Source organism: Apium graveolens, chromosome 9 (assembly GCF_009905375.1).
Source record: "Apium graveolens cultivar Ventura chromosome 9, ASM990537v1, whole genome shotgun sequence".
Taxonomy (NCBI): Eukaryota; Viridiplantae; Streptophyta; class Magnoliopsida; order Apiales; family Apiaceae; genus Apium; species Apium graveolens.
In genome coordinates, this window is record NC_133655.1 from 217748575 (window position 1) to 217774187 (window position 25613).

Sequence of the window (25613 nt, forward strand, 5' to 3'; positions counted from 1 at the left end):
CTCCTTCCAATTTTCACTACTTAGCAAATTTTGAGTTGTTCTGCCAGAGTTAGTCCAAGTCCTGATAATATCTCTTTCCTTTTCTAACTCAGTTTTTAGAGATTCATTAATTTTTAGCACTTCATCCCTAACATAAAAAGGCATCATCTCTATCCTTCTGAGTTTGATGGAACATAACTAACTCTTTTTCTAAGAAATCATTTCTTTTCTTAAAAGCAAGATTTTCAGAAGTTAATCTTTCACATGTTAAAGTTTGATCTCTATAACTAACAAACATGGTTTTAAGATATCTTTTCAACTCATTAATATCATCAGTATGAAAAGCATAAGTAGTCTTAGGTACCTTTGATTCAGCAGCTTCAGAACTGCTTTCAGCACTTGCTTTATCAGCATTTGCCATCAAAGTATAATTCTCCTCACTTTCAGAGTCTGAGGTGTCTGTCCAGCTTTTCTTCTTTGTGACAAGAGCCTTGCCTTTGTCACCCTTCACTTTCTTGCAATCAGGAGATATGTGGCCTTTCTCACCACAGTTATAGCATTTGACATTGGTATAATCTCCTCTATCAGACTTTCCTCCTCTGCCCTCAGATCTTCTGAAATTCTTCTTATCAGAACTTGTGCCTTTCCTGGAAAACTTCTTTCCCTTCCTGAACTTCCTATATGCAATCTTTGTGACCCCTTTCACCATAAGAGCACACAGCTTCATCATCTCGTCATCAGCATCAGTCTCAGGCAAGCTTTCAGAATCTGAGTCATCATCACTTTCAGAACTTGATGACTCAGTATCAGACTTTGAGAAAAGAACTTTACCCTTGTCTTTCCTTGAGGTAGCTGCCTTGGGGGATTCTTCTTCAGCCTTAAGAGCAACTTTCCTTGACTTTGCTCCTTTCCTCTTGCTTCTTTGTTCCATCTCAAGTTCATGAGTCTTGAGCATTCCATAAATTTCATCAAGAGTTGTTTCATCAAGATTGTAGTTGTCTCTTATTGTTGTTGCCTTCAAATCCCAGCATTCAGGAAGAGCTAACAGGAACTTAAGGTTTGTAACTTCAAGATCATACTCCTTATTAACCAGTGACAAATCATTCAAGAGTTTGACAAATCTATCATATAAATCAGTCAATGACTCATTAGCCTTTGCGTCAAAGTGTTCATACTCTTGAGTGAGTATTGTCTTCCTGTTCTTCTTAATTGTATTAGTTCCCTGACACCTTGTTTCCAGAGCATCCCATATCTCCTTTGCAGTCTTGCAGTTAATTACCCTGTTTGACATTACATTATCAATGGCACTATGCAGTAAGTGTCGTACCTTGGCATCCTTAGCAATTGATGCGATATCTTCAGCAGTGTAATCACTCTTCTCCTTTGGTACAGTCTTTGTTACTTCACCTGCAACTGCAACTGCGAGCTTGGTTGGTTTGTAAGGTCCTTCCTTGATTCTATCAAGATATTCTGGATCTGTAGCTTCCAGAAACATGGTCATCCTCACCTTCCATATGGCATATTCAGATGGTCTCAATATGGGAACTCTGATGGTTTCATTCCGACTTTGAATTTGTGTTTTTGGAGGTTCTTCAGTTTTGGTGGGCTTAGTTGGAGTTTCTGTGTCAGACATGATTGTGTTTGGATCTTAAACTGTTTATGCGTTAACAGATAGGCTCTGATACCACTTGTTAGGTCACACACACACTGTAGAGGGGGTGAATACAGTGTAAAGTACAATCAAATCGAACTTTAATAACTCAAGTAACAGAAAACAAACTTTATTGAAACAATAAACTCTGTTACAGTATGGAACTGTTACCTCTCAGTGATGAACAAATATCACGAGAGCTGCTAGGGTTACAATCAATAATATTCTCGATAATGATAACACTTATAGTGTAAACCCTATGTCTGTGTTTATATACTACACAGTTACACGATAATCGCTAATTGATATGGAATATAATTCTGCTTCCTAAAATATATCAATCAGATATCTTTTCTTCCAAGTATTCTATTCTTCATAGAATTCCTTCTTCATGCATATCACTTCTTATGTTTATCTCGATCTTCTTTCCTTTAATCAGCTGTTGTCCTTATCTGAACGTCCTTCAGTACTTAAGTTCTGATATCCATCTTCTGATGATTATCTCCTGATAATATAAGTACTGATATCCTTAAGTCCTGACTTCCAGTAAGTACTGATTTATCCTGTTTAAGTATGTTAATTTTAATATGTCTAAAATAAAGTATAGATAATTTTGGAATTTTTCTGGTAATTTTTGGATTGCTATATGATTTTATAAAGAATTTATACATTTAATAATTATTTTCTGAGTAATTATAAAACGATTTTATAAAATCGAGAATCGTCCAACTTCAACCGTTTTTGTGTTTTTACAACCCGAAACTCTTCGGAAAACTCCTTTCTAACCTAAACTGATTATTCTGAACATTTTCCGTATTTTGACTTATTCAATCCGGAGTACGGTTTGACCTGTATGAGTCCCGGCACAAATTTTTTGATACGATAGTCATTTTGATAGATCAATAAAACCCGTATTCTCGAGATATGGGATATTTTTACGTTATTTTCTCGTAAGGTGTTTTATAAGAAGAAGCCCGGTTTTGATAATTATCCAAAACTGATATCAAATTGGATCATTTTTGTAGTTATTTAGCGGCTAAGTAACCTATTTTCCGATCCAATACGATCCAACGGGTATTAATATTCCATAAGTATAAATAGCCTTTTTCTTATTTTATTTTATTCGTATAATCATAAACAAACAGTTAAAACTGATAATTTACAGAGAAAAACCCGAAAACCCGTCACATTCTTGAGAATCGAACCTAAAAATGAAGGCGTTACCGAACTTAGAATCAAGCGTGCAATATACCAAATCGAAACTCTCAAAAAGTTCTTTCATAATCAATCATCCGTTTCAGTGCATAAATCAAGGTTATTTTCTGATTTATTTATTTTAATTCGAATTAATTTATGATTAAAATACGAATTTTAATTTTGATGTTGTTTGTGTAATTTGATGATTGTATCTTGTAGATAAATTTGTCCTAATCATTTTGGTATATTATATGTTGAATTTGGAGTTCAATAACATGTAAAAAGAGGGTTTGATCTTCGAATTGATTAAATTAGGGTTTATAGCTTTGGATGATTTCAATTGAATTTTAGGCGTTTCTTTGTTAAGGGTTATTGATGTAAATTAATTACACCAGTGTGTAGATCGTGGAAAAATGAATCGAACGAAGTATATGTGATGAACAAACGATAAAGGGAAGGGCTTCGCCGGAAAATCGAACCCAGCGACGGCGAAATTTTCAGATGAATTTTCCGCTCGATTCTTTGGTTGTTTGATCGTTTTGATTTTGCAGATGAGTTCCTGGTAGCAAGAAGATCATGTCCTGTTGATTTGATCGATTTCTGGGCTTGTTTATAGTTGGCCGGAAAAGCTTGGTGGTCGCCGTTAATGGCGGCCGGCCACCGGGGAAGACGACAGGGGCAAACTACAGTTTGGTCCCCTGAAGTTTTCCTGACTTGCAGAATTAGTATTTTAGTTTTAAAAATCTACAAAAACTGGATTTCAGTTTTAAATTATTTTCAAAAATTATATTTCTATTTAAATTATTTTCAGAAAATCAGTTTTACTTATTTTAAGTTCCAATATTCATTATTTATTTTTCTGAAAATTATTTTTTTATTCGAAAATAAATCTAAATTATTTATTTTAATTTTATTTGATAATTAATTATTTAATTAGTCAATTAATTTAAATATTGATTGACTAATTAATTTAATTAGTTATTAATTAATTTTAATTGATTATTTAATTAGATTTAATTATTTCTTTTGATTTAAAAAATCCGAAAAATAGTTTCGAGCTTTAAAATATTATTTTAAATAATGTTCAAAGCTCGATAATTATTATTAAATTATTTTAAAGTTAGATTCGAGTTGTTCGAACCTTGTTATTTAATTATAAAATGATTCGATGACCCATTTTAATTCTGAAAAATGTTCCAAAATTTATATTAAATACCTGGAAGATCATTTTAACCCCGAATCTTCTTTGAAAAAAATTACTATAATCGAATATTGTTGTAAAAGACATGCCTGTACTTTAACAAGACTAAGACATTTTGTCAACCCTAAGTTAGTTGTATTGTTATCTTAATTTGTATTTTGTACTTGTAATATTTAAAGTAAAGTTTGTAAAAATGTCAAAAAGTAGACTAGAGCATTTTTCTATAAACAGTATCAAGCCTAAGAATTCTATCTGGAAGAAGATCAAGAAGATCATGCCTTAGAAGAATTATAAAGATTCTTGGAGTTGAATAAAGCTGTTTTAGGAAATATACTCTAAGTCAAGTTCTCTACAAGTCACAGATTTAATGTTATAGAGAAGTCATTCGAGAACTCCAGAATGGCTTATCAAGAAGTCAGGAAAGCTACTAGAGAACTCAGAGAGATATCGACAAGTCAAGAAGACATGAAGGTTGGAGATATCTACAAGTCATTTCTTCACTAGAGAACTCAGAGTTATCGACAAGTCTACATTCATTAGAGAACTCTGAGTTATCGATAAGTCTAAGTCTACTAGAGAACTCAGAGATATCGATAAGTCAAAATTCACTAGAGAACTCTAAGTTATCGACAAGACAAAGTGAAGACATGATGCTGAAAGATCTCAAGAAGCTAAAGTTTCATTCGAGAACTTAGAGACCTCTATAAGTCAAATTCACTAGAGCATTAGAGATCTCGATAAGTCATTTTACTTATCGAGATGTCAAGATCTCTATGTGCCTAAACTGGAGATCTCGAGTAAAATTCTCAAAGTACAGAATCACAGACCAGTTCAATATCCAAGATCAACAATCAACAAACAATCCAACCAGCTGGATTGACAAGTCTACAAAAAGCAGCTTGAAGAATGTACAAGACCAATGGTAAAGATTAACTGACAAAGGAAGATCAAAGTGAACACGGGATGTTAAAGGTATGCTAAGATAGAATTAGAAGATCTACTTTTCTATAAATATAAATGACAAGTGACAGTTTAGAAAAGCTAATAGCATGTCTTATTGTACACTGTGTAAACCAGCAGTTAACTAAGTTATAAAGTTAACACTCGTCCTTTAGTTAGTGGTAACAATTTAGATTAAAATTTCTTGTAACACTCTCAAGGAGAAGCTAAGCTCTTTATCAACAAGGAGCCTAGAAATTTTGTAGCAAAACAATCTTAATTTTAATATAAAATTAAGTGAGATTTGAAGATCTGTGTTCTTAATTTTCTGCAAGCTAGAATTCTGCATGAACACATTTCATTACAAGATTTAGTTTACTTTATTCAACCATAAATATTCAAGAAAAGCACAAAAACAGTAAAACACATTCACCCCCCCCCCCCCCGTGTGTTAATCATTTCCTAATAAGTGGTATCAGAGCCAAATATGAAAGTAAACAGATTCAAGATCTTGGAAGAATGAATACACAGAAAATTAGTAGCATCAAAATTCCTACCTTTGACAAAGCTAACTACACTCTTTGGAAAAAGAAAATGATGCTGTTTATCAGGATGGCCAATCCACTCTACATTCATATCCTCAAGAATGAACCCTTCATTCCTATGGTTCAAGTTGAGGAATATACAGATGGAGACATGGTTATCCCAACTCATTTTGCTCCAAAAGATCCTTCTGAGTATTATGACCCTGAAAAGGAGAAAGTCTCCCTGGATAGTAGCTTGCAATTAATATTGATTGAGTCACTTGACAATGTGATGTACAACAACATTGTCAACTGTGACACTGCAAGCAAATATGGGAAAAGATTGAGATAATCTATGAAGGAACTGAAGAAGTTAGTCAAAACAAAGAAGAATACTGATTTCACAGTATGAGGGTTTTATGGCAAAGCCAAAGGTAAGTATTACTGATGTGTTTGAAAGGTTTAACAAGCTGATAAATGATTTGTAGCTTCATGACAAATATTATGAAGCAGAGGAAGTGAACATGAAGTTCTTACTTACTCTCCGTGATCATTTGGAACAGAAAATCTCAGCAATCAGGGAAGGAAAAGACATAAGTAGGATAACACTGAAAGTTTTATATGAAATTCTCAAAACATATGAACTTGAAATAATTTAGAGAAAATCATTGAGATCTGACCAAGGACATGTTGTAGATGGCTCAAGTGCTTTAATTTTAAATGAAAGCCAAACACCGGCTGATGAGTCAAGATCTCAAATACCAGTTGCCTCAACAAGTCAGCAAAGAACAAACGATTCACAAGAACAAGTCATTCTGGAATTAGAAAAAGATGAGTTCTGCACTCTTGAAGAACTGGATGAGCTAGATCAGTCAATGGCCTATTTGGCTAGAAATTTCTCTAATATTAGAGTAAAGAAGCCAAGATACTTCAGGAGTAAAGGACAGTCTCTCAATAAAGACAACAGCTAGAAAGAATGGCAAGAAAGGCTACAAAATTGGATCTGTTAACAGATCTAATATAAGGTGCTCCAATTGTGATGAACTAGACCACTTTGCTACAGAATGCAGGAAACCCAAAAAGGCAAAGAAAGACCAAGCTTATCTTGAACTAGAAGCAAAGTATGAAGCTCTTCTGAAAAAGCAGCGAAGCAAAGCTTACATTGCAGAGGGAAATAGTTGGGATGATTCAAATAATGATGAAGATGAGGAAGTTGGTAATTATGCTCTAATGGCTTTGGAGCAAGGTGAAGCATCCTCATCAAAAGCACATACACCAACTCTTACCACTATTGATTCAAATATGAATCAATATAAGGAAACTGTTGAAAAGATGAGTACTGAAATGTTTCACATTCACACAAGCATGGTTGCTGCTAATGAAGAAATTAGCCGATTAACAAAGATAAATGAGAAGCTTGAAAGTGAGAAGCAAGAAACTGAATTGTTGCTGGTAGAGATTGATGCTTTAAAACAGGAAAATGCATATCTAAAGAACAAGCTCAAGTGTGCAAATAAAATTGAAGCAGTGTTAAGGGAGAAGCTGGAAAAGAATGAAGTAAAGATGAAATCTTTCAGAAATGCATCTGAACTGGTCAGACAGTACAATGAGAAGAATAAGCCATGTGCAAGCATTGCTATTGGCCTTGACTATGATGCCATGAATGACAAGAAGAAGAATGTAGGTGACAAAGGGAAAGCAAAGAAAACTGAGAATGCTCCAACCTTTTTGAAAGAGGTTAATGCACCTATATTTAAAGCATGTGAAGTCAACTTCAGTGAAGAGCAATTGATAATCAAGCAAGAAATTGTTAATGAGGATAAAGAGAAGAAAACTAAAGAATCGGTTCAGTCTTCTAATACTGAAGAGAAGCTTATGAACAAACAAAGTCCCAAGACTCCTGTTAAAGAAACTAAAACTGGAGATGCAAGAAAGAAAAAGAAAAATAGAAATGGAAAAATAGGGATAAACAAAAGCAATAATTTTGCTTATGTTGCAGATGCTCCAAGAAAGAAATATGAAAAATGTGGCTCGCTAAATCACCTAACTCACCTTTGTAAAAAGGCAGATAGCAAGCCAACTGAAGGAGCGTGCAAATACAATGAAGCAAATGCAAATGATCCCTACTCATTATATGACAAGTTTGACTGCATACCTTGCAATTTGAAAGTGATGAAAAGCTGCTACAAACTGAGAGTAGATCTTAAAGAGACAAGAATTGGATCTACAACAGAAAGGGAAAAAGCTCAACAGTCAATGAACTCTATTTTATCTGAAACTACTCATTCTACTTCTGCTAAATCAGTTAACAAGAAGAACTTACCCAACACTGCTTGGGTTGCTAAACACACTTAGAACTCATTGTACGCAGGGCAACGTGAAGAAAATCATCTGGATCATAGACAATGGATGTTCCAGGCTTATGACAGGTGATAAAGCCCTGCTATCACATGTTGAGGAGAAAGCTGGCCCTTTGGTGACCTTTGGAGACAACAACAAAGAATTCACAATGGGATATGACAAGATTATTTCTAAAAATATTGTCATTGATGAAGTAGCACTGGTAGCTGGTCTTGAAGTGAATCTTCCCAGTGTTAGCCAATTTGCAGACAAAGGCTTTGAAGTTTTATTCAACAAAGAAGAATACACTTTTATCATCAAGAAAACTGGTGAAGTTGCTTTGAAAGGAGCAAGGAAAGGAAGCTTGTTTATTGCAGATTTTGACTCAATAAATAAGGATGATGCTCTTTGCTTCTACACCAAGACATCAGAAGAACAAAGCAAGCTCTGGGATAAAAAGCTGTCTCACTTGAATTTTAAGGCAATTAACACCTTGGTCTAAAATGAGTTGATAAGAGATATGCCTAAACTGGAGTTTGCTCAAATTTGAGTTTGTAAAGCATGTCAGAGAGGAAGAATGAAGAGATCAAGTCACAAGTCAAAAACTGTGAACTCTATAGAAGAGTACATATATGACTTTCAATGATGACAAGCATCCATGCATGGAATGCCTTGATGATAATGGAGCTGAAGCTCTTGTATTTGAGAATCTCAACATTGATCGTGATTCTAATGGGAAGATTTTAATCCAATTCGAAAGAATTACATTTGATGGCTATAAAGAGGATCTTCAGATATTTAAAGGGAACTCCCAACTTGGGATTATAGTATCCTAAGTGAACCGGTTTTGAAGCTGTTGGTTACACAGATGCAGATTTTGCTGGATGCAGGGTTGATAGAAAGAAAAGGACTTGTATCCTGGTATAGCAAGAAACATCAATCTATATCAACTTCTATAGCTGTAGCTGAATACATAGTTGCAGGAAGTTGTTGTGCTCAAGTGCTTTGGATTAGAAATCAGCTAATGGATTATGGCCTAGTGTTACACAAAATTCCTATTTTGTGTGACAATACTAGTGATATACTTATAGTAGCTAATCCAGTTAATCATTCTAGGACAAAGCACATTGATGTAAGGTACCATTTTATTAGAGAACATACTACTAATGGTACCATTGAGCTCATTTTTTTTGTACCAACAGAAAAACAATTGGCTGACATTTTTACTAAACCTTTGGATGAAGCAACTTTCACTAGACTTGTAGGTGAAATTGGAATGCTTAATTCTTCATCCTAAGGCAAGAACTCAGCTAATGTTTTGCAGCAGATTAATCTCCAGTAAATCAAAAATAATTTTATTTAATTGGAAATTAACTGAAATATGAATTATAAATATTTCAGAAATCTCTGCATATTTGTTTTTCCAATTCAAATTCAACTTGGAATTCTTCAAATTCTAAATAAACTGCTCAGCTGTTTAATTACATCCTTAATATGTAAAATTAACACAAGGCAGAATTTCAGAAATCAAAAGTATATAGAGAACTGAGTTCTCGATAAGTCAAAATTGACTTCTCGATAAGTCATTCTAGGACTTCTCGAGTGAGTCCTCGATAAGTCAATTTACTGACTTCTCGAGTGACTCCTCGATAGGCTTAACAATGATCTTTCTATAAGTCCTTGAAAAGTTCTCTAGTACTATTAGTTCAAAGAGTTCTCTACAAGTATAATTGTTGACTTATCAATAACTCAAAACTGAGATAATTTAAATCAATAAATTATTTTGGTAAAATACTCTTGGAAAATTTATTCCAATTTTTATTTTTGAATTTATTCAAATAAAAGTTGGAATTAATTCAGTCCACTTTTTGGACAAACTGGGTATTTATTTGACATCTCGATAAGTCAATTTTGAGTTCTCTAAGAGAGTAATTTAAAATGACTTCTCGATATGTACTTCATTTCTTAAAATGACTTCTCGATAGACAAACTCCAAATGTCTATTTTTGGGTTCTCGATAAGTCATTTACTTCTACTATAAATACCTAGACTTGTCGATACATACACTTACTTACAACTTTCGAGATCTAAAGTGACCTAGCTTTCAATCCAAAACCAATTTCTCTCTCATTTTTCCTTCTTTCTCACAAATCTCTTTTACCCACTAAACTTCATACTCATATCAATGGCAGCCAAAAATCTTGTACCCTTTCTCCCCAAGGAAACCAACTTTCTTGCATTTCTAGATGCAAATTAAGCACATGAAGTCTTTTAGTGCTTCGTTAAGTTCCTTTCTGAGACCTACTGTGTAGGTGCTCTAACTACTAATCATGTGCTGTACTTAGATGTGCTAGGTGATTTCTAGAACATAGCAACAACCAGGACAGTTGTGCATGAGAATCAAGCTGCGGCTATAGTGATAAACTGCACAATTAAGGGGTAGCAAGTGGAGATTCTTGAGGATGATGTTAACAAGGCTTTGGGTATTCCCACTGACAATCTGGTGGAGGCTCCAACTTAGGATGAGCTGCATAAGTTCATGGACTTCATAAACTGTTCTGAGAGGATTAAACTGGCCAGCATGAATAAGAAGTATCTGAGGAGGGAATGGTCATTCCTATTTGACTCTGTGATAAGGGCATTTACCTGCAGAAAGTCAGGATTTGACAACATATCCAGTATTGTCCAGAAACTGGTCTACTCGATGGCTCATAATAAACAGATAAATATAGGACACTACATATTGGAGGAGCTGAGCACCAGGTTGACTATGCCATTGGAATCAAGTGGTAAGGAGATCTTTCTGCCTAGATTTATTATGTCAGCTTTAAATTATAAGGTGAGTGACATACACATGCTAGAAGGTGTGAATAGAACACTAATTGGCAATTGTAAGAAAGTATCCAAAATTTTATTTGGATCACTTCTTACTAAAAATAAGATTCCAGTAAGTCTTAAGTTAACACCTTTCATGATTGAAAGATTTAAGACTTATCCTTATTCTATGCCAGACATGAGAAGTATTGGTAATCAATCTAGCACAACTATGATCTCTGAACCTGTGGAAGTACAAACACAGGAACACCTACAGGGATCTTCCCAAGCTGCAACCATTTCATCAAAACCTTCAGAAGCTAGGCAACCAACCACCTCATCTTCTCAAAAGGATGAGGTGAGTAAAAAGAAGAGAAAGGAGGCAACCTTGATTGTCATAACTGAGAGTGGTGAGGAGATAGCTGAAAGAGAATCACCTCTGGTCAAAAGATCCAAAAGAAGTAAACAACCTGAGCGGACCACTCTATCCACCTCTGCATCCTCCCAACCATGATGCAGTTGTAAAAACAACCAGGTGTGAGTCTGCACATCCAGCACGTGAAGCAATTGAAGTATATGGTAGGAGAAACAAGGAAGGCACACACTGTGAGGACACATCACTTGAAGCTCCCTCATCTATTCAGGGGGAGCTGCCAACACTCACAACTGATCAACAAATTCTTATAATTAAAATTTCTTCTATTCCAACTTTACTTGAATCCACTTCTCAAGTGCAACAAAAATCAAGTGACTTAGCTCAAAAAGCTTTTCTCACCACCCATACACTCCATTTAGATGGTGAGAGGCTACATGCTGGGGTAGACCTTGATGACACCAACACAAATATGAGGATTCATCAGTTTTTACTGAAGACCCAATGGATACTTCTAATGCACCTTCATGTACAAAACAGTCTTTAAAGACTGAAAGGTTTGAGGGTAGTACTCCTGAGGGGGAGCTATCTAAATCCTCTCCAATTCAATTGGAGGTTCCTCAAGAAGGGACAACTCTCCTCACAATTCTAGCAGAGATTGCCTTAGTAGTTGAAGCTAGAAGTATAATTGCCCATGATCCTGTCATAGGGGAGGCAAGCATAGCACATTCAAGTGCAAGTGTGTTGCAAGACACACAAGGGTTTGAGGCTGGTGTACATGACAGTAACCCAGTCAAATCCCCTCCAATTCAATTGGAGGTTTCCACTATAAGTGGAGGACAACACATTGTCAAAATTACAGAGCCATCTATATGCCAAACCGTGACCCTAGTCACAGGTATTTCTGATGAACCATCCACCTCACAACCTCAACAATCTCACATACTCTCTCAATGGCTATAAGAATCTGCTTCGCAACCAGCTTCTATAGATGATCTACTAGTAGAGCAAATATCTGGACTGGCCAACATCTCAGAGCATCTCCTGACTTTATATATGAGCAACCAGGATTATCAAGCTATCATGCTTGCTTACAATGAAGAGGTTGAGGAACAAAAGGAGAAAATTGTCAATGATGCTGAGCAAGATGAGAATATGGATGCATGGCTATCTGATGACTTTGTCTTGGAGATGAATCAAGTTCTAGCCTGATTCAGAGAAGAGTACGTTACCATTCTGGGCAGCAATGCAAAAGACTTGAGTCCAGAAGCTGTCTATGATGCCATTACAGATGTATACAAAGCTCAGTTCAAAGCATTTCATCTGTTTGGTAAGGCTCTTGAAATCAAGCTTACTGCCCATGAAGACAGAATCAGAAAACTGGTGAATGAGAAAATGGACAAGATCATACCATCTCAAGAGTAGATCTCTTCTAAATTCAAGCATTTTACTAAGCAAGTGGTTAGGATGGATCTTGCCTCTATTGAGAAGGAAGTCAAAAACCTCAAACTATCCTTCGTCAATCTCCATACAATGGTCCAACAACAAATTACTCACTCAAATGAGACCAAAGTCCAGCTGGATCAACTTCACTAGAGCAGATATAAGCCTTCAGCTTTGCTAATGGAAGGGATCAAACAGGTTGTAGAAGAACACTTTGGCACATCTAGCAGCTCTTATCAGCCTGGATCCACTTCAACAAATCTACAAATTCAGTCTCTACAAGGTCAAGTCATAGCATTGCAAGACTCCAACTCTTCTCTCACTGCACAATTTCAGGCCTTGACATCTTTTGTCAAGAGCCAACAAACAAATATCCAAACCCTGGTGGACTCCCATAAGCATCTTCAAATGCAGAATTCTATAGCCTTGGGAGCTATCATGGGTAAACTCAACATACCACTACCTTCTTTGCCTGAACAAATAAGACCTGAAATCCCTACTCCCCTCCTAATGCCTGTCAATAAGACTAAGGGGGAGATAAAGGCTAGGTTGACAAGATCAAAGTCATCTCAACAACAAGTAGTCCAGGGTGCTGAAATGAAATCTAAAGAAGTTGATCTTGACATGGAGAGGCTTATTAGGGCTGCTAAAGGACCTAGTCTGAGTAGAGAGTTTGATTAATTACTCATAGCTCTAAAATCTTCTCTCAATAACGATCTCTTCACATACAAGAAGGCCCTGGATAAGACAATAAATTTCATAAGAGTGATCATGATCAATCAGAATAACTTTTTGGACAAGAGAATAGTGATCAATACAAATGACTCGGGGACAGACAGATGTATGCAAGTGTCCCTAAATTACCTTATCTCAAGGAGGGCATCTGAGTTAGATATCTTCATCATCAAAGTCAAAGTTACAACTCATGAAGATACCTTGCTATTGACTAAATTGAGGGATGATCAAATGGCTGCTTTTCCTGAAGCATATTTACAGCCAAGCAAGGGTATAGCATACATCTGTCCAAACACCAATCACCTCAAATATTTTCAGATTCCCAAACATTGTGTCATGAGCAACAAGAAGCTTATCATGATCCTAGGAACTGGCTTAAGATCTTAGAAAAACAAGAACAATGATGATATGGAAATGATAAAGCTTCTGAGGAGAAATCTGGACAATGCAGAAGCCAACTTGCCCAAAACACAAATCAACAAGGATGACTTGGATGATGATGAGCAGAAGAAAGATGATCAAAATCCTTCTGGCTCAAATCCAAGTCAGTCCAGTAAGCCATCTGGCAGCAAGGGTGGAGAGAAGAAGAAGGAGGTTAATAAGAAAGATGAAGAAAGGAGGAGAAGAGGTGAGAGGAAGAGCAGAAAGCCTCATGATGATTCATAAACTCAGAAAACCCTAAAAATCCAAACACAACCAACTCAAATCTCAGCTCAACCTACAATATCAACTATCTCAAACATCAAACCATCCCAAACCTCAAAGATAAAGGTTTTGTACAAACAAAAAACCAACTTTCTTTTTAAAATCCCAATCACCACAAGCTAGACAAATCTCAAGAAAATGACAACCCTACCTTTAGCCAAACCTTCACTAAAATTCAAGCACAAATCTGTTGGGAGAAAGCCTAAGAAAGTCAAGCCTGTAAAGAAAGTGGAATTCACTGAAAGGGCCATCTGGAACTGTTTCAAGCAATCTGACTTTCTACCTCTAAATTGGTACATCTCAGATAAAGACTATGGTCAACAACTTGCTGAGGAAATAGTCAAAGTTTGGATTATATCTCTTAGGGAAGTCAGAATTTTCTATGAAGATGGTTCCTTCACCTTTCTTGGCAACAAATTAATGGACTCTCTTTTAACCACAGAAATTAAGAGAATAATAAGCTTGGTAAAGGGCAAGGATACTGCTACAAGAGCATGGAGATCAGTTCTAGCTGAAGGGTTGATTGAAAGGGATGAAACAAAGAAAAGAGAAGAGGCTGAAGCTGAAGAGAGAATGAGGAAGTATGATGAAGAAATAGAGATGTACATAAAAAGATCTGAAGAGTTGAAAGCAAAAGGGATGAGTAGAATCTCCAAATATGGAAAATTTCTTAACATTAAAGCTGGTCAATTTTCTAGATTCAGGATTAATTTATTGGACAAAGGTTACTCAAAAGCAGCAAGACAAGAACTCATAGAAGCTCTAAGTGGGATACCTATTATAGAAGAACTTGAAATTCTTGATTACTTAAAGGACCTAGAAAGAGAACAAGCTGATATAAAAACTGTCTTTACCTGACACTTGTAACCATTAAACTCTGTAAATCTCCTAATATACAAATAGTTATAAGTTGATCAAGCTTTGTGTATCAATTTAATTTTCCTTATTTTTTTAAACTTGGGGTTAGTCTTGTTAACAAGCATGAATTTGTGTTAAGCAATCTTCTCACAAATTGGGGGAGATTGTTGTAAAAGACATGCCTGTACTTTAACAAGACTAAGACATTTTGTCAACCCTAAGTTAGTTGTATTGTTATCTTAATTTGTATTTTGTACTTGTAACATATAAAGTCTGTAAAAATGTCAAAAGAGCAGTCTGGAGCCTTTTTCTATAAACAGTATCAAGCCTAAGATTTCTATTTGGAAGAAGATCAAGAAGATCATCCCTCAAAAGAATTATAAAGAAGCTTGGAGTTGAATAAAGATGTTTTAGGAAAAATACTCTAAGTCAAGAACTCTACAAGTCACATATTTAATGTTATAGAGAAGTCATTCGAGAACTCCAGAATGGCTTCTCAAGAAGTCAGGAAAGCTACTAGAGAACTCAGAGAGATATCGACAAGTCAAGAAGACATGAAGGTTAGAGATATCGACAAGTCATTTCTTCACTAGAGAACTCAGAGTTATCGACAAGTCTACATTCATTAGAGAACTCTGAGTTATCGATAAGTCTAAGTCTACTAGAGAACTCAGAAATATCGATAAGTCAAAATTCACTAGAGAACTCTAAGTTATTGACAAGACAAAGTGAAGACATGATGCTGAGAGATCTCGACAAGCTAAAGTTTTATTCGAGAACTCAGAGACCTCTATAAGTCAAATTCACTAGAGCATTAGAGATCTCGATAAGTCATTTTACTTATCTAGATGTCAAGATCTCTATATGCCTAAACTGGAGATCTCGAGTAAAATTCTCAAAGTATAGAATCACAGACCAGTTCAATAACCAAGATCAACAATCAATAAACAATCCAACCAGCTGGATTGACAAGTATACAAAAAGCAGCTTGAAGAATGTGCAAGATCAATGGTAAAGATTAACTGACAAAGGAAGATCAAAGTGAACACGGGATGCTAAAGATATGCTAAGCCAAAAATGGAAGATCTACTTTACTATAAATATAAATGACAAGAGACAATTTAGAAAAGCTAATAGCATGTCTTATTCTACACTGTGTAAACCAGCAGTTAACTAAGTTATAAAGTTAACACTGGTCCTTTAGTTAGTGGTAACAATTTAGATCAAAATTTCATGTAACACTCTCATGGAGAAGCTAAGCTCTTTATAAACAAAGAGCCTAGAAATTTTGTAGCAAAATAGTCTTAATTTTAATATAAAATTAAGTGAGCTTTGAAGATCTGTGTTCTTAATTTTCTGTAAGCTTAAATTCTGCATGAACACATTTCATTGCAAGATTTAGCTTACTTTGTTCAACATAAACATTCAAGAAAAACACAAAAACAGTAAAATACATTCACCCCCCTCTGTGTGTTATTCATTTCCTAACAAATATCTTACGTGCTATGTGCTTTATGTGATCAGATTGATGTATAATATGTGTGTATGTTCATTTTTGACAGTTTTTATCATAACTTTCAATCCGTAAGTCGGATTTGGGTGAAACGAAGGGTAGATAGAAGCTTGTAACGAATAGAATGAGATGAGAATTTATATTAATAAATAAATGTTATTAGGAATATGTTGTGTACTTGATGATAAGCTAAACAAACACCTTAGTATATTTAACTTAGTGAATTTTGTAGCACTCGACGGATGATCAAATAAAGTCCCGACGGATGATTCAATATAGTCCCGACGGATGATGATTTGATATCCATCGAGTGAGTAACTTATGTAATAATAAGTATTGTAGCACATTTCTGCAAACAACTTTATGTAGATTCTGTAGTAGCATATGAGTCATATTGACTACTAGTAGATATGCAGAATAGGTTGATTAATTGTAAATATAAGATGTCTTGTAATTCTGCATAAGTGAAATGGAGTCAAGTGTCAAATAGCTACCTGACGGATGATTAACAAAGCTACCCGACGGATAACAAGCATGTACCCGACGGATGCTCAATTCAAATATCTGTTGACATTGACAACACAGTCATATGCATCGAGTGTTTGTAAAAGGAATGTAGCAGCCTGTTTAGCAGGAAAATGAGAACAAAGAAGCATTACCATTTCCATGCAAGTTATGAAGATTTTCAAAGATACTGGAATAGAGTAGTGAAGCAGCATGGAGTTAGACTTGATATGTTTTGTTTTATTATCCTGTCTTATTACCATGTAAACTTGGTGACATATAAACCAAGTATAGCTAGTAGAACAAACAACTAAACAAACACATTTTAGAAGAGAAATAGAAAAAGCTATAACTGTTAAGAATTTCTATGTAGTTTGTTTGTTCACTTGTAAAAGCAGCTGTGAGATATTCAAGCTTCACAGGGTTCTCTCGATATATATATATGGTGGACACATTCAAATCCACAAGAAAGTTTTAAAGACTTGTGTTTTTATTACTTGTGTTTTGATTCATATATTCTTTCATTCCCTACTTTGCAGATCAAACACTTATATATTATTGAGTTATAACAGTTTTAAAAATCTCAAAAAGAAGCCAGAATTACATTCAACCCCCCTTCTGTAATTCTTGTTGTATTATTAGGGAATAACAATTGGTATCAGAGCGAGCTCTTGAAGTACAAAGAGTTTAAAGATCACAACAAACAACAAGATGAACAAGAAGGATGTGGGAGTTAAGATTCCATTTCTGGACAAAGACAACTATCACCACTGGAAGGTCAAGATGCACCTACATCTTCTTTCTCAAGATGAGGCCTATGTGGATTGCATAAAGACAGGTCCTCATGTACCAATGAGAGTTGCAACAGGGAATGAACCATCTGTTCCCAAGCCTAGGCATGAATGGTCAGATCTTGATATTGAGCAAGTCAGGAAAGACAAGAAGGCCATGCATATATTGTTCAATGGAGTTGATGGTGATATATTTGATAACATCATTAACTGTAAAACAGCCAAGGAGGTTTAGGACACAATTCAGATTATCTGTGATGGTACTGAGCAAGTAAGGGAGAATAAGATGCAGCTGCTAATTCAGCAATATGAGCACTTTCATTGTGAAGATAATGACTCTCTCACTGACCTTTTTAGTAGATTTCAAAAACTACTAAATTCTCTGAAGTTGCATGAAAGAGTCTATCAGATAAAAGACTCCAATCTCAAGTTCCTTAGATCTCTTCCAAAGGAATGGAAACCAATGACAGTGTCATTGAGAAACTCTCAAGATTACAAGGAGTTTACTTTGGAGAGATTTTATGGCATTCTGAAAACTTATGAGCTTGAAATAGAGCAAGATGAGAGGATGGAGAAAAGAAGGAAGAAAGGAGGGTCCATAGCACTGGTTGCTGAGTTAGAGAAAGAGAAAGAGACGAAGGTAGAAGATGTTGAGTCTACTTCAAAGGCCTGTGAGAACAAGGGTAAAGGGCTGGTAGCTGAGAATGAAGATTATTTGAGCCAATATGACATGGATGATATTGATGAGCATTTAGCACTCCTTTATAGAAGATTTGCCAAGCTCAAGTTCAAAAAAGAACTTTGGAGCAGCCAAGCTGAATAGAAACATGGTGGATAAATCCAAATTCAAGTGTTTTAAATGTGGCTTGGCATGGCATTTTGCTAGTGAGTGTAGAAAGTCAGATTCCAGCAAAAAGAAGTTTGAGCCTGATGATTACAAACAAAAATATTTTGAGTTGCTCAAGCAAAAGGAAAGGGCTTTTATTACACAGGAAAATGACTGGGTAACTGATGGTTTGGATGAAGATGAGGATGTCAACTATGTCAATCTAGCCCTAATGGCCAATTCTGATGAAACAGAAACTTGTTTTTCAAATAATCAGGTAATCACCACTAACCTAGCACATTTATCTAAAGCTGAGTATAATGATGCAATTATGACATGTCTACAGAATTATATCACTTGCGTGTTACACTTAAGTCACTCAGTAAAGAAAATGCTAAACTTAAAGAAAACAATTTGTTTTTAAGTGAGAAGAATAATGTGCTAGAATCTCAGTTTATTGAATTTGAAAAATTGAGAATTGAGTGTAAGATTGCTAAGGATGAATTAACTGAGTCCTTGAAGAAAGAAGAGATTTTGAAGAAGCAACTTGAACGAGAACAAGAGGTGATTAAGGCATGGAAATCATCCAGAGATGTTCATGCTCAAATCACTAAAGTTCAAGGTATTGAGTCCTTTTGTGATGCATCCTGGAAAAAGAGTAAGGAGAAGCTGGAATCCAATTTGGTTGAAGGATTGCTAACAGATGTGGACTCGACGGTTGATGAGAGTCATCCGTCGGATAATCAAAAGGATTATCCGTCGAGTGACATAAATCCTCATCCGTCGGCTGTAAGCAAACCTATGAGCAAAGCCAAACTTGCCAAGCTGAATGAGAAATATGGATCAGTTTCCAAAAACTTTTTCCAGGAGAATCAAGTCAAGTGAAGAAGGAGAAGAAAGTTAATGTCGGTCATATGTCTATCAAGCAATTGAATGACAGATTGGAGAAGATTGAGATTAAAACATAAGCTAAAAGGAAAAATAATAAAAATGGGAAAGTAGTGATTAACAAACATAACACTACACACCTGATAAATATGCTCCAAGAAAAATCTATGTTAAGTGTGGTAGTGTTAATCACTTGTCTGTTAATTGAAAAATTGCCATGCCTACTCCGATGTCTGTACCCTCTTCTTTTCCCAACATGAATTCCATGCCTTCTATGCCTGCAAATGCTATGTCTGCTCAGAATATGAATGCACAATTTGCTAATATGCCATTTGCACCTAATACTTACTATGCTGCATTTAGTATGCCACAAATTCCATTTAACATGCCTTACTGGAATAACATATTTACAAACATCACGCCTTTTCCTGTTAATCAAAATGTGCATGAAAATTCTATTTTAATGACTGGTTTCAGAGGTCCAACTCAAATGACTAAGGATGAATCAGAAATTCCCAAGTCAAATGAGGTCAAACCTAAGAAACCAAAGAAGAAAGCTAATAAGGCAGGACCTAAGGAAACTTGGGTACCAAAATCAACTTGATTTGATTTTGATATGTGCAGGGAAACAAAAAGAATCTTTGGTACCTGGATAGTGGTTGTTCAAGGAACATGACTGGAGATTCTACCCTGCTCACAGAGTTCAAGGAGAGAGCTGGCCCAAGTATTACCTTTGGAGATGACAAAAAGGGTTATACTGTGGGATATGGCTTGATTTCAAAAGACAATGTCATCATTGAGGAGGTTGCCCTAGTGGATGGTCTCAAGCATAATTTGTTGAGTATCAGCCAGCTTTGTGATAAGGGCAATTCAGTAACCTTCAACTCAGAAGCCTGTGTTGTGACAAACAAAAGAAGCAACAAAGTGGTTCTCACTAGAGTGAGAAAAGGAAATGTGTATCTAGCTGACTTTAACTCATCTAATGTAGAATCTGTCACTTCTCTTCTCAGTAAAGCAAGTCAAAATGAAAGTTGGGTATGGCAAAAGAAGCTGTCCCATCTAAACTTCAGGACCATGAATGAGCTTGTCAAGAAAGAACTGGTTATAGGTCTTCCTCAAGTGGAGTTTTCTAAGGATGGACTGTGTGATGCCTGCCAAAAGAGAAAGCAGATTAAAGCATCATTCAGAAAGAAACTTGATTCAACAATTGAAGAACCTTTACAATTGCTTCACATGGATTTGTTTGGACCAGTCAATGTGTTGTCCATCTCAAGGAAAAGATTTTTCCTAGTAATTGTAGATGATTTCTCAAAGTTCTCTTGGACATATTTCCTAAAGTCTGAAGATGACGCTAGTGAAATCATCATCAATCACATAAGACAAGTCAACAATCATCCTGATTTTAAAGTAAGAAGAATTGATGTGTAAAATAACTGCAAGTGCAGAACAGTTAATTGTAACAAATACAGGTCGATCCACATAGACTATGAATATTCAAAACCCTGACAATTTAAATCAGGCGAACTAGACAATAAGATTTGAGAGGAGTTTGAATTAACCTAATTAGCAAATAGATCAAATAATATGGAAAACCTAGGAATCCGAATCCGTTAATCAATCATAATTAAAATCAACTCGCCCTAAAATCAATTCTCTTTTCTTCATAAATAAATTTTAATTAACGAGACAAGCATATACTATGAAACTTGTTATCCAACAATAACCCATCAAAACTTCATGGAGCAAGCATAGGCTATGAAAAATAAACCTGGTAACAATAATATATCAAAATCACTTTGTCAATTAAACAATTAAGCACCAAGAAAATTCATGAGAATCAAATAATAGGAACGAGAAGATATCAAAGCAATTAAATTAACTTCATCTTCATCCTAGGGAACAAATTTAGCTACACATGATAAAAAGATGAACAAAACAAATAACTAATTGGGTGTCTTGGGTGTTGGAATGTTGAATGTCTAAAATACAAGAGGGGAGATCCGTATATATAGGGAAAATATAAGGGTTGGGTTCTTGGAATACAAGTAGGATTCTTAGAGTAAATTATTCTTCTTCTCCAATAAGGATTCTATTTATCTTCCAATTCCCTTGACTTCTAGAATAGTCCACCTACTTAATTTTTTGCACCTTTTCCAACTCAAATTCTGATTTTATTTATTTTCCTACAAAACAAAGTAAAACAATTTATTTATTAATAAAATCACAAAAACGGACATAAAATAGGTATTAATAATATACAATAATATGGACCTATCAAATGCCCCCATACCTATCTTTTGCTCGTCCTCGAGAAAAATCAAAAAGAAAAATGCTAACTAAGAAAAGTCCTATGCTCCTTTTCGTAAGCGTGACGGGAAATTTTAGGTTTACCAACCCGTTAAACTCATAGATGATCTCTACAAGAGGAGTGTTGTCTCCTAAGGGTTTACAAAAGATATACCCATAAAATCTGTGAAATACTCTAGCAAGTGTCCAAACTCTATTAATAATAACATTCATCGGTGTCAACATAAGAATTTTTAGGAAAATACATGCCTTTAGGACTCTTCTAATTATAGCCAAGATATAGGTATCAACAATCCACTTATATCGACTCTGAACGTTCACAAAAAATCCCAAGGTGTGTCGTGAAAGTAGGTCTCTAAAGAATCAATTGAGTAAGTATATTTCCTCTTTTTCAACCAATATTGTACGGACCCAATCTCTATCAAAACAAGTATCTAGGCAAAATTCACAATTTTTTTTCTTTTTTTTCTAATTGACTGTGCAATGTTAGTTTTCTTAGGCTTTCTATGTTACCCATGTAGCGAGTTTTGGGCCAATGACTCCCAAACCAGATGGTCTTAGGGCACTAGGTTTTGAAATACCCCTACGGACTTAATTACTCGAGTAACAAAGGCCACAAAACAAGACTAGTCAATTATACTACTAGTGCCCACCATCTCAATTTTTTTTCTCTTTTTTTTTATTTGTGAGGAATATTGGGTATTGAAGTAGTTTATTCAAGCATCTTTTTTTTGCTTTTCTTTTCTCTTTTTTTTTCCGCAAAATTTGATTCGACATTGTTTCAACATGTGGGCTCTGTCTCAGATATCGAAAACTTCCCTAAACAATCTTTCCTACAAAGACCTTGTGTAAATGTGCCGTCTTGGACTCTTAAGCAAAAATTCGTTCGACACAAGTTTCATGAAGACAACCTTACTCAAGTACGTTCAAATCATCTCAAGGCATTATATATATAAGTTTTGAAAAACTGCTAACACCAACTAGTATTAAACTACAAGAGTGGACTAGACAACTTAGCTAAAATATCTCTGATTTTTTTTGATTTTTTTTTCCAATTTTTTTGGATTTTTTTTATATATATGTAAATACTACTAAACCCCTCCCCCATACCTAAAACATGCATTGTCCTCAATGAATGTAAATGAGAGAAAAATGACAAAGTAAAAGGACGAGAATACCTGATATGAGCATGACAAAGGAATATAACTAACTATTATACAACAAGAAAACTTACTTTGATCACGCATCAATGAGGTGAATCACCTCTTTCTCAGAATCAAATGGCAGTTCTAAAAATGGCTTAAGCCTTTGACCATTAACTTTAAAAGTTTCACCAGTTTTACGATTTTCAATTTCAATAGCACCATGAGGAAAAACAACTTTAACAACATATTGTCCCTCCCACCTAGATCTCAATTTCCCAGGAAATAAATGTAGCCTAGAGTTGTACAAAAGAACTTTTTGACCCGGAGAAAAATACTTTCTCAAAATAGATTTGTCATGCAAAAGTTTAGTTCTTTCTTTGTATATCTTAGCATTTTCATAGGCATCATTCCTAATTTCTTCTAACTCAGATAGTTGTAATTTCCTATGGCTACCAGCAGTGGGTAAATCAATATTTAACTTTTTAATGGCCCAATAAGCTCTATGTTCAAGTTCAATAGGGAGATGACATGCTTTACCAAAAACAAGCCTATAAGGAGACATACCCAAAAAGCCCAAAGTGCATCTACCAATCTAACAGACCAATCTTTCCTATTTGAATTGACAGTTTTCTCTAGAATTTGTTTGATTTGCCTATTAGAGACCTCTACTTGACCACTAGTCTGAGGATGGTAAGGTGTGGCTAACTAATGAGTGATGGAATACTTCCTCAAAAGAGACTCAAACTGATGGTTTTTGAAATGCTTACCCTGGTCACTAATTATAGCTCTAGGCGTACCAAATCTAGAGAAGATATTCTCTTTCAAGAACTTAAGAACTATCTTGTTATCATTATACTTAGTTGGTATGGCTTCGACCCATTTAGACACGTAATCAACCGCTAAGAGAATGTAGAGGTTACTAAAAGAATTAGGAAAAGGACCCATAAAATCTATACCCCAGACATCAAAGATCTCGATAACTAAGATTGGATTCATTGGCATCATGTTTCTTCTAGTTATCTTTCCTAAGTTTTGGCACCTACTACAAGAGGCACAAAATTCAGCAGAATCTTTAAACAAACTAGGCCAATAGAAACCACATTGAAGTATTTTAGCAGCTGTCTTTTTAGCACTAAAGTGACCTCCACAAGCATGATCATGGCAAAAGGAAAGTATACTTATAAACTCATGGTTTGGAACACAACTTCTACTGATTTGGTCTGGATAATACTTAAAAGTATAAGGATCATCCCAAAAGAAGTATTTGGCTCGTGAGAGAAATTTGGATTTTTCTTGTTTAGACCAATGAGAAGGAATGTCACCAGTGACAAGGTAGTTAACAGTATCAGCAAACCAAGGAGTGGTAGATATGGAAAGAAGATGTTCATCAGGAAAAGACTCATTCAAAGGCATATCAATGGTGGACTCCACTATTAAACATGAAAGATGATCAGCAATAACATTTTCAGAACCCTTCTTATCCCTGATTTCTAGATTAAACTCTTGGAGCAACAAGACCCACCTAATCAATTGGGCCTTCGAGTTTTTCTTAGAGAAGAGATATTTAAGAGCAGAGTGGTCTGTGTAAAATGATTTTAGAGCCTATAAGATATGACCTAAACTTTTCAAGAGTAGAAACTACCGCTAGAAGTTCTTTTTCAGTGGTGGAGTAGTTAAGTTGAGCATCATTTAGAGTCTTACTAGCATAGTATATGACATGAGGTATCTTATTGATTCTTTATCCTAAAACTACCCCAACAGCATAGTCAGACGCATCACACATAAGCTCAAAAGGCCGATTCCAATCAGGGGATTGAATGATGGGGGCTGAGGTTAACTCTTTCTTAAGATGTTCAAAAGATTGAAGACATTCATTAGAGAACTCAAAATTTATGTCTTTAGACAGAAGATTGGTCAATGGTCTAGCCTTTTTGCTAAAAGCCTGAATGAAACGCCTATAAAAACCAGCATATCCTAAGAATGAACAGATTTCTTTGATAGATTTTGGTGGAGGTAGATTAGCAATGAGATCAATTTTAGCTTTATCAACTTCAATTCCCTTTGATGAAATTTTATGACCAAGAACAATTCCTTCTTTAACCATGAAATGACACTTTTCCCAATTAAGAACAAGGTTTATTTCTTTACATCGTTTTAAAACCAAGTCAAGATGGTTAAGACACTGATGAAAAGAGGAACCAAAAATGGAAAAGTCATCTATAAAGATTTCTAGGAAGTCTCCTACCATAACAGAGAAAATGCTCATCATTCATCTTTGAAAGGTGGCAGGGGCAATAGTGAGACCAAAAACTAAGCAGTGATAAGCAAAAGTTCCAAATGGACAAATGAAAGTGGTTTTTCCTTGATCCTCGGGAGCAATGGGAATTTGGAAATATCCAGAAAAACCATCTAGGAAATAGTAGTAAGAGTGACCTGCTAATCTTTCTAACATTTGATCAATGAAGGGTAGAGGAAAATGATCTATCCTAGTGGCAGCATTAAGTTTCCTATAATCAATACACATTCTCCAACCAGACTGAACACGAGTGGGAACTAGTTCATCATCCTCATTGACAACGACAGTGATCCCTGACTTTTTAGGCACTACTTGAACAGGACTGACCCATGAACTATCAGATATAGGATAGATGATTCCATTATCTAGACATTTAAGGATTTCTTTTCTAACAACTTCCTTAAGGGTCGGGTTTAACCTCCGCTGTGGTTCTCTAACCGATTTAGCATCATCAACTAAGTGAATCCTATATTGGACAATGGCAGGGCTGATGCCCTTGATGTCGGATACGCTCCACCCTATGGCTTCCTTACTCTCTCTAAGTACATATAAGAGTTCTTCTTCTTGAGAAGGTGTTAAATCAG

The 25613-nt window shown here is 35.4% G+C and overlaps 1 pseudogene; it reads right to left on the reverse strand.

Annotated features, from left to right (window-relative positions):
- Positions 1-19697: 19697 nt before the first annotated feature.
- Positions 19698-24837, reverse strand: LOC141685951 (uncharacterized; annotated as a pseudogene).
- Between the last annotated feature and the right edge of the window lie 776 nt (positions 24838-25613).